The following is an 8,468-nucleotide window of genomic DNA, read 5'->3' as shown; positions in this document are numbered from 1 at the left end:
TGATGTGTAAGGACAGCAACTAAAGTAACATGGAGAAGATAGGAGCTTTCCAATGGCATCTTGGCAGGCACAGCTTTCTGTCTTTTCCTTTGTACCTCAACCAGAGAAATCCTTCCAAAATTAGAATCCTAGAAAGAAATATTGTCAGCACTTCTCTAATAAAAACAGTGTTAGTGCCAGCTGGGCCTGCCTTAAAGAGCATCACCCCTCCCAATATATATTTATTGGTCACTGATGGGAGCACATGACCTTATAAAAACTGGGATAGTTATGCACTAAAATACTGGCAGCTCTTATTCCTGGCTTGTGAGGCAAGTGATTTTTATTTTCTCTTAAGATTCCTATGTATGCTTTACATTTATCCATAAGTCTCTCTATTATCTTGAAATCAGACCTATAGTAGGAATAAAAGTGGAGCAGAGGAAGGAGTTGAAGGGGGAGGGAAGTAGGGAGGTAAAGGGAAGTTATTAGGAATAGAAGTCCACCAAATTATGCTGTGCGCATGTATGAATATAGAACAACAAATACCACTTTATGAATAACTGTAATGCACCAATTTTCAAAAAATAAATAAATAGAATGGAGAACAGTAGATTGAAGGTAGGCAATTAGGGGACAAAAGGATTAGAGAGAAAGGGGAAGTTCTGGAAAAGGAAATGGAGCAAATTATGTGCATATAGAAATATGTCACCATGAATCCCAATATTATGTACCATTATAATGTACTGATAAAACAAGAAAATATCTAGCTTAACCATGAATTGAATATAGACCTATCCAAGGAGGAGAGTATTCTTTGAGTTCATAAATTGCATAATAAAATATTCATCCAGAACATATCATGGATCGAATATTGCTAGCACCTAAAGATTAAAAAAATTTAGAGACTGCTAGGATCTAAACATGAAAAGATGAAGACACAGTCTTTACTCTCATCAATCAAGTATAGCAATCCTCATCCAATTTTCTTCCTCATGTTTCTTCTATCTCTATTAATACTACACCATTCACTCATTTGTCAGACTTTTAAATTACAATCATTTCTGGTATTTCATTTATCCCCTCCTATGTATGGGTCCAGTGAGGAATTAAGTCATATTTATTTTTCCTTCACAGTTTTTCAAAAATCCTTTACTTAATACTTATTTCATTAGTACTTATTATTACTATAATTTTCCAGTTGTAGAATATTTTACAAAAAATATCTGAGGGAATTTTAAAAATCCATTTTAATGTCTTTCTGAGGAAAATAGAACTTATCAAAATTAATCTCCTTGATGCCAACTAATAAGTGGCAAAACTAGGTCTTGAACCCTTCTTTGTAACTCCGTATTTCAGAATATTTTCACTACAACATAATATCTAGTGTATAAAATAATTAATAGATTATAATTACAGTTCTTCTCTGGATTATACAAATATTATGCTGTTTCAAACCATACTCTGTATTTTCCTGCTTCTATATTTTTATCAGTCTGTTCTAATCAGAATGTTTTTAGAGCTATCCTGTTATCAACTGGACAGATGCTACTCAACCTTAAAGATTCAGATCAAATACCACTTCATCCACAAAGATTTCCAGGATTCTCCTGAGAAAACTTATTTTCTAAATTTCGAGAGCAATTTCCCTTACCTATCCTAAAATATACTTAATATTCTACTTGGGATGGAGTTACCTTTGTATCTCTTATATCTACTAATATTTTTGAGATATTTTGATCAGTAGAATTATATGTCACAATCTTGTATCTTCTAAGGTCCCTCGTTAGCAAGGAAGCCTTATAAATCTAGTCACTGAATTTTAAGACTTAATTATCATGAATCACTTTAGCTGAAGTGTCTAGTTTGAAACAATTGTCAGCAACATCTTTATCCTGACTATCATCAGTTGGGTGAAGTCTCAATGCATAACAAGCATGTGGAAACCCATGACAAAAACAAATATATATATATATATAAAAAAGGGAAGAGTCTGGTGCTGTGGCACACGCCTGTAATATGAGCGGCTCAGTAGGCTGAGGCAAGAGGATCATGAGTTCAAAGCCAGCCTCAGCAAAAAGCGAGGTGCTAAGCAACTCAGAGAGAACCTGTCTCTAAATAAAATAAAAATACCACTGGGGATGTGGCTTAGTGGTCAAGTGCCCCTGAGTTCAATCCCTGGTACCAAAAAAAAAAAAAAAGAGAGAGAGAGAAGAAGAAGAAGAAGAATAAAGAAAGAAAAGTACCCAAGGTGGGCAGGGTTAGCTTATTAACATTGACCATCACACAATAATACCTGAAATCTGATAAGAAACACATTGGCCTCTCTTCTCTCCTGCTGTAATTTACAATGTTCCTTCAGATTCTCTATCCACATTATTCAAGTTGAGATGACTTAAACAGCAGTCAATGTATGAAATATCCATGGCAACATTTACTTCACATTTATGTAAGCAACTCCCCTATTGGAAATTTCTGCAGATGGTTAGAAATGGGGACCTCAAAAAATAGTCCAGAGATGACCTAAATGAGCAAACGATGATTTATTCATACAAGTTAGGTGCACTAGCAGAGGGGGAAAAATATCTACCTTTGTGGCAGGAGAGCAGGCTTGGCACCTGAAGACTTTTGAACTTGTAATATAACTCCATAGGATAGTCAGAACATGTTAGAATTAAAAAGGAAAACAAGTTATTTTTTGCACTGAAGGAAAAAAAATTTTAATGTAGAAAATGACTTATTAGATAATTCTCTTGGTTAAATCCAAACTAAAGATTTGCCAAAAGAAGATAGGGTTATGGCTTTGGGCCATAACGTCCCATTTGATAGATTTTGATTAATAAAAGTGACTTAAAGGCAGATTCAAAATATTCTACCTTCAAGAAGTGTCCCATCAGATGACAAAAAGCCTTCAAAGATTTAAATTTGCTAATGGGTATTTTATACAAACTCACCCAAAGCAGTGCTTTAATCTCTCTCTCTCTCTCTGGCTAATAAAATAAAAGTCCTTGCTGTGCTCAAAGGCGCAGATCAAATCCCAAGGATTAAGATTTAAATGAGCAGGCAATCAAAACAGGCCTCTGACAAGGGTTTAAAAATGGCAAAGAAGTTGGACACATTAGGACTGAAAATAAACTTTTAAACATATTAATACTTAATTCTTCCTTCAAAATGGTTCTGAACTTATAAGGCTATACAAATCTCTATAAAAATGAAGTGATCAGAGTTCTCCTGATCCACACATTTGAATGTCAGTGAGAAAACACAGAAGGAGCTGTCTCCTGGTTTACTCTCTCATTTTCATTGTAAGCACGATTTTCAGGGTACAGTAAAACTGCTATAAACCAGCAAGTGGGAAGGACTTGGAACTAGTTAATTGAATTCCAGGACTAAGGAACAAATGACTGACTAACATGTTTGAATTTTCTTTTACAAGATACACTACAAATTAAAAAAAAATTAGCCCATTTCCCAGCCTTACTGAAAGGATGTAATAATCAGCTCTGCTGCTGATGGTAATAATAAAAAGCTAACAATTCTTCAATGACCTTGAATAGAGACACTGCACGTCGACTTTACTTTTTGTTATCTAGAAGTGCAATTTTGACATTTGAAACATAGAACATCACTCTCTTTCTGTTTTATCCCAGGCATTCCCCTAGGAATCTTTTGTTAACCAAATTCCTTATGTCAATTTATTTTCTTGTTGTCTTCTTTTATTGTAGTTGTTACTAGAATAATTTGGTAATTGAAAGTTCTAGATGACTTCCAATTAGCCAAAGGTCTACACTATAATCCCCTGGAATTGATAAAGATATTATCAAAGAAATAAAATACTTCATCAGAAGTTGTTTTATTTCAGATGATCTAATGCTGACCTTGAATTGAATCCTTCCACTATAGTTAGGCATGAATTTAGATTAGGTACAAAGTAGAAACTGAAAGTTTTATTCCATGGTTACTAGGTTTTGTAAAATGAGGAAGCAATATGGAATAAAAATCAAATATTTGCTGTCTTCTATCTTGAAAAATGATGTGCATAAAAGTCAAGAGAAATCCAGTGAAAAGAAGGTTTTATGTTTGTACTATTCCAGTCCTAGAATATATAAGACAATAGTAATCTATATTGCCAGTGATGTCAAACTTCAGACAGGATAGATGAGAGGGCTGTAGTTTCTTCACAGGAGAGACATGGTAGCCTTACACAGGTGTGTGCCAGGAAAAGGGGTCCAGGGCTTGAAAATACACTACCAGAAATGGGCATCTGTGCCTACCTGTGTACCCTCCTTCAGGAATAGCTGTCTGGGTTTTCTTTGGGAAAAACACTACTCTTTCCATTTTAATCCGTAAGAAGCTAGACTACCCAAGCCTTAAGGGATGAAACTATGACTAGGCCATGCCTAAGAAGGTATCACTATGCTGAAATCCAGGAATGACAACATGCAGGGTAATTGAATAACAAGAATATATAGTTACTGAAATTTTTTCAGATTTTCAGGTACCACTCTCCCCAATTTTTTTTTGTTGTTGTTCTTTTCTTGATGTTGAGAATGGAACTTAGGCCCTCACACATTACTGCCACAGTGCTATGCCTCCAGTCCCTCCAACAATATTTGTGGAGCTGGTATTTACATGTATTTGCGTCATGCTTCTATTCATCTGTTATGATTTAGTTATGAAATGTCCCCCCAAAAGCTCATGTGTGAAACAATGCAATCCAGTAAAATAACTGGGTTATGAGAGCCTAATCAGCATATTATTACAGTTGCATAAATTAACTGGTGACTATAGGCAGGTAAGGTATGACTGGAGGAAGTAGGTCATTGGGGGTATCCCTTGGGGACTGATATTTTGTCCCTGGTGAGCGAAACTCTTGTTCTGTGCTTCCTGTATGCCATGTTCTGAGCTGCTTTCTTCCATCACATCCTTCCACCATGATGTTCTCCCTCACCTCAGGCCCAAAGCTATAGATTTGGTTGTCCATGGACTGAAACTCTCAATCCATGAGCCAAAATAAACTTCTGCTCCTCCTAAAATTGTTATCATCAGGTCATTTGGTCAGAATGGCAGAAAAACATCATTTAAGTTATCTGGTCTTCTTCACACTGCTGCTTAGAAAGAAGTCCTGAAACTCAGAATCTTGGATTAGGCAAAAAAATATTCTTTTCTGCTGGGCACAGTGACACATGCCTATAAACTCAGCTATTTAGGATGCTGAGGCAGGAGGATCACAAGACCAGCCTCAGAAACTTAATGAAAACCTGTTCAGAATTTAAAAAGAAAGAAAGAAAGAGGCCAAGTACAAAAAATAAAAATATTCAATATAGATGTTCAAAATAAGGGTTGGAAGCAATCTAGGAAGCATGATGTCTATTATGCCCCTACCTTTGCTCTGTGTGGTTGGGTCCAAAAGAAGAGATGGTAAAACATGTTCTCAACAAGTGAAGCGATACACTCTTAACTGAGTGATGACATCTTCAGTTGTCTTCGCTTTCATATCAGGAGAAATAAAATGTGCCCACCACCAGCGCTTCCAGATAGCATGTATTTGCAGTGTTGGCTAATATAGCATGTAAAGAAATAAAAAGGGGAATAATATATATTTGGAAAGAAAGAGACTGACATTTTTCTTGGGTACAATTATCTACAGAAGAACTCTAAACACACAAATTATTAAACTAGTCAAAGAAGTCAGGAGGGTTGTTGAATATGAATTCAGTTTAAAAAACCTGACATTTCTTTAAATCAATATTTAAAAATTTAATGTTAAAATGCCACTTGCGATAGCAAAGAAAACTATAAAGTATCCAGCATATAACAAAATAAATGCACGACCTTTGGGAAAAAATAGAATTGCCCCTCAGTATAAGTGATCCACTGAGGATACCAAAATATAAGGATGTGTGAATCCCTTATAAAAAAGGGGGGGGGGATAGTATTTGCATATAACCTAAGCATCTTCTCTTGTAAACTGAAATAATTTCTAGACAACATATACTACTTAAGACAATGTAAATGCTACATAAATAGTTATACTGTGTTGTTTAGGGAATAATGCCAAGGGAAAAACATCTGAACATATACGTGTTTTTCTACATATTTTTCCATTTTTATCGCTGCATTATAGTTGCACACAATGGTGAGATTTGTTGTTACATATTCATACATGTATAATATATAACAATATAATTTGATCAATATCATTTCCCAGTATTTCCCCTTTCTCTTCCCTCCTCACTCCCTCTGGTCCCTTTCCTCTACTTCCTTCACTTTCCATGAGATTCTTGTCCCCGCCACCTTTCTTTTTCTTTTTCCTATCTTCCACATGAGAGAAAACATAGGACCCTTGATCACTGAGCTTGACTTATTTTGCTTAAATAATGTTCTCATGTTCCATCCATTTTCCTGCATTTTTGATCCAAAATTGATTTGATCTACGGATGTGGAGCCCATAGTTAGAGATGGCCTCTCGTATATCTGCATCTATAAAACACACACACACACACACACACACACACATACTTCCTATTAAAAGGCATCAAACAAGACCTAAATTACTAGAAAGATATGATATACATATATGGTAATATCATGAAAAATGTATTGATTCTTGACAAATTAATTTCCACAAATTCTCCAAAGCAATTAAAATCGAAATGCTTGTGTAATTCCTCAAGGAAGTGATGGTGGGATTCTATGATTCTTACAGAATTCTAAATTATCAATTACAATCAAATCACTCTTAAAGCAGATCAAAGTGGGCAACTTGCCTTTTCAGCTATCGGAAGTCACTATGGAGCTATAGCAAGTCAGTCAGTGTGCTGCTGGGCCAAGGACAGACAAATAGAACAATGCATCAGAGCAGGGAACACAGAAGAAATGGTGCTGGAAAAAGTGATTATTCGTGTGTACGAAAGCAATGTTAGCCCTACCTCATGCCATTCATAAAACAAATTTCACATCAATTATTTATCTGAATTTTAAATGCAACTTATCTAAATTTTTAGGAAAAAAATTTAGACCTAAATTAGAAAATAAAAGGATCTCTTTTGAAAGAAATAAAAATTACAATTTATAAGAAAAGAAATTTTATAAATTGAACTAGCCTAGAATTTTTAAAAAATCTGTACAAATACTTCATAAAACCACTAAGATTCAAACAGAAAAGCAGAAGATATTTACATTGCTAATGATCTTAAGCAAATAGTCTCTGGAATATACTAAAATTCTTAAAATCTATATAAAATAAAAATAAAAGGATGATAGATAAAAATTACAAAAATAATGTTTTAAACAGGAAATCTGAAATTGCCAAACTATGAAAAAGTGTGCCACCTAGTAAAAGAATAAACTTACATTAAAAAATAAAAACCACGTGATACTCATTTTCAATGGCAAAAAATTAATGTTGTTGACAAAAATGATGAAAAGCTGCAATTCATATTTCTCCTGGGAGTATAATTTGGAAATATTCAATAAATTAAAAGAATGTAATCTTGATCTAGCAATTTCACTTGCAGAAATTTACCCTAAAGAAACATTTGCACATTATTAGGAGACACATGCAAAAAACCTAATTATAAAGCTATTTGTAATTGTGAAAAAAGTAAAAAAAATGACATATAGGAAGATTTACATATTTATGGAACATTAACAATGAAAATAGATGAGCTATATGTCCACAAATACAGATAAATTTTAAAAGCATAGTGTTAAATGAATAAGCCAGTTTCGAAAGATATATCCAGAGATTTGCAATTTGTTTAACATTTGAAGCACACAAATATATAATGTAAATTCTACAGGTATATTTTGTATCAGACATTGTTTTTTTTTTCTCTACCCAATATTTATTTTCTTTTCTTGGTTACTAAAGTATTCAATTTTGTTGACAGTCATGGAGTTTCTAGTTAAAAAGTTTCACACCCTGGACTTCTTACAGCTAGGGATGACCACTGTCCACATATGGCCAATGAGATCAAAGCAGAGAGCTTCTGGTCTGGACTGTTATTACAAGCAGACTCAACTGCCATGTGACTTTTGCCCATCACAACTAATGCCCCACCACCATGCTCCTCTCAAACCTAGATGCAATACCCCAAAACTGGCATATTTGAGCTAATGTCTTCAGGACAATTGAAGACCATTATTTCAGGGAATTTTAACCAGTCTGTGTGTCTGTATGTACATATATATGTATTTTTGCAACACTGGGAATCAAACCTGGGGGGATGCTTTACCATTGATATACATCCTCAGTTCCGCTTTTTTTGTTTTGTTTTGTTTTGTTTTGTTTTTTGAAGACAGAGTCTCTCTAAGTTGCCCAGGCTGTCCTCAAACCTGCAATCTTCTCGTCTCAGTCTCCCAAGTCACTGGGATTAGAGGTGTGTGCCACTAGCCTGACTTAACCTATATTTCTTAAATGTATCATCAGGAATGATCACATGTGACTTACTTTTTACTTTTATTCCTAACAAATATCAGAACTG

This window comes from Marmota marmota, unplaced genomic scaffold (genome assembly GCF_001458135.2).
Source record: "Marmota marmota marmota unplaced genomic scaffold, marMar, whole genome shotgun sequence".
Classification (NCBI taxonomy): domain Eukaryota; kingdom Metazoa; phylum Chordata; class Mammalia; order Rodentia; family Sciuridae; genus Marmota; species Marmota marmota.
The sequence above is the reverse complement of the archived record's forward strand: the minus strand, read 5'-3'. Positions refer to the sequence as shown.